The sequence below is a fragment of the Diorhabda carinulata genome, chromosome 10 (assembly GCF_026250575.1).
Source record: "Diorhabda carinulata isolate Delta chromosome 10, icDioCari1.1, whole genome shotgun sequence".
Classification (NCBI taxonomy): domain Eukaryota; kingdom Metazoa; phylum Arthropoda; class Insecta; order Coleoptera; family Chrysomelidae; genus Diorhabda; species Diorhabda carinulata.
Genome location: NC_079469.1, coordinates 242,501 through 245,310, shown reverse-complemented (window position 1 = coordinate 245,310; position 2,810 = coordinate 242,501). Strand labels below are relative to the sequence as shown.

Genomic DNA, 2,810 nt, shown 5'->3' with positions numbered 1-2,810 from the left:
GACAAATATAATTCATACGTCTATAAAAATATATTTACATATATAAATTTTTCCAATAAAAATATAACGAAAAATTTTTATCATAGATTATAGAAGGCGTCGACGACGATGACGACACAACAATAACAACATATGTATTATTATATATTATAACGATTGACGGAACGATCATTAACAAAATTTCTTGTTAACTAAAAACGTTCTGATAAAGAATCGTTATTATAATAAACGAAAAATATATAGTTTATTGAAACGTCGTCTGTTTTCGTGTGTGTCTATATTTTTATGGATAAATTTTATTTCGTTTATTATATTATTACCTAAGTTTTTTATCGTTTGAAGGTAATACAAGAAAATATCGACAAGATTATATGTGATGATTATATGTTATTGAGACATTTTCATCCGGGTACCTAAACGAAACTTAAGCACATGTCGATTCTATCGATATGTATAAAAATTCGTTTTAGAAATAATATTTTATGTATTATTTCGAAGGTGTTCGAAGATTTACGCCCGACCGTCGAAATTTGTATAAAACTTTCAAGATAAAAAAAAACTGTAATAATAAAGAGGAATATATCGTGCGAGATATCTGTCTATGCGCGCCTCGTTTGTAATAAAACATGTGCAGCGGTTAAAATTTTACAGATATATCAGAGTACGATATTATAATTTCTCTAAAAGTTTCGAATAATTACCATTTATTATAATATATATATATATATATATATATATATATAATATATATATATATATATATATATATATATATATATATATATAAAAAATGTCGTTATATAAATTTTCTATACGCGTATAAGATATTATAATAATATTATTAATTTAATAATCAAATATTAAAAATACGACGAATAGAATATGAGAAAACGACATAATAATAAAATGATTACCCTGAACGGTGAATCACTTGGCTCGTGGGTCGATGAAGTACGCAGCTAATTGCGCGTCAACTTGTGAACTGCAGGACACATGAACATCGACATTTCGAACGCACATTGCGGTCCTCGGATACTCGTTCCCGGACCACTCCTGACTGAGGGTCGTATCAATTTAAAAGACTGCTTAGAATTTAAAATTTTTCTATTTATTAAAGAAAAATAATGCCTAAGCGTGTTGGATGTGAAACAATAACGCACACTAATTAAGAAAAAACACATGCACATACAAACTTGGGCGTATTTTTTTTTGTATTTGTGCGGCATCCTAAAGTGCGAAAAGCAGCGTAAATTTTTATAGAAAAAGTTACGCAATTTTTGAACACAACCCGCTATACCATAAATTAATCGTGTATTTATATGAAATACATAAAATTTATTTGGTAGAGAGTTATATTTATATATAATATATATATATATATATTATACATATATACGACGTATATATAGTCGATAAATAAGTGTGTGTATATATAATATATTTAAAAAATGATAACGCGGTCGTCGTGTCCGAGAGAAATAATAAAGTTTCGAAGACTGGACGTCTGACCAGTGTTTTATTTATCTCACTTATACACACGGTATATCGACAAAATATATGAATTATATATATTAAAAATATTATATATGTATAAAGGCTGGTGGTGTGTTGCTGCTGCTGCTGCCGACTCTTTAAATAAAAACAAATAATGTTATATTTCATATGAGAGATGATATTATTAAACACACGTTTTTTTTATGATAGTTTGGCGAATTGTATTTAAATATTATACGAGATATATATATAATATATCGACCTCAGAGCAGGTGAGATTACCCGCTGAATTTAAGCATATTACTAAGCGGAGGAAAAGAAACTAACTAGGATTCCCTCAGTAGCTGCGAGCGAACAGGGAAAAGCCCAGCACCGAATCCCGTGGTCGATATCGGCCACCGGGAAATGTGGTGTTAGGGAGGATCCGTTTATCACGAGATCGTGCGGCGCGTCCAAGTCCTTCTTGAACGGGGCCACAGCCCATAGAGGGTGCCAGGCCCGTAGCGACCGTTGCCGATTGCGTGAGGATCTCTCCTGAGAGTCGGGTTGCTTGAGAGTGCAGCCCTAAGTGGGTGGTAAACTCCATCTAAGGCTAAATATGACCACGAGACCGATAGCGAACAAGTACCGTGAGGGAAAGTTGAAAAGCACTTTGAAGAGAGAGTTCAAGAGTACCTGAAACCGTTCAGGGGTAAACCTGAGAAACCCGAAAGGTCGAAAGAGGAAATTCATTCGCGTTTCGATAATTGAAGTTGAACGTTTGTATGACGGATATTGTTTGTGTTTCGGCATATTACAATAAATCGCGTTTTACGTTTTTCTAATCGATATCGAACGCGTGCACTTTTCCTCTAGTAGGACGTCGTGATCCGTTGGGTGTCTGTCTAAGACTCGAGGTGGTAGACCACTTGATTTTATTCGAATTCATGGGGACCCTCGATGTTCCGACAGACTCGCTCGACGGTAGAAATATGGCGCGGGGCCGCTAGATTAATTAGCGTTCGGCCCGTAGCAAGAGCGTTTCGTGTTTGACGGTAATCGGACATAATGCCGATTCTGTCCCGGAACGACTGTTGGTTACGGTGTTCTCGAACAGACCTCGTTTTGAAACGCCGATCAACGACGCTATCGATTTGGGTAATTTCAGGACCCGTCTTGAAACACGGACCAAGGAGTCTAGCATGTGCGCGAGTCATTGGGAAATAACTAAACCTAAAGGCGTAATGAAAGTAAAGGTTTACCTCGCGTAGACCAAGGGAGGATAAGCGATTTGCAAATAAAAATTGTAAACGCTTCGCACTCCCGGGGCGTCTCGT

At 35.4% G+C, this 2,810-nt stretch overlaps 2 pseudogenes; both read left to right on the top strand.

Annotated features, from left to right (window-relative positions):
• The first annotated feature begins 911 nt into the window (after positions 1-911).
• Positions 912-1,067, top strand: LOC130899155 (5.8S ribosomal RNA; annotated as a pseudogene).
• Positions 1,068-1,752: 685 nt separating this feature from the next.
• Positions 1,753-2,810, top strand: part of LOC130899172 (large subunit ribosomal RNA) — an 8,239-nt pseudogene continuing 7,181 nt past the window's right edge.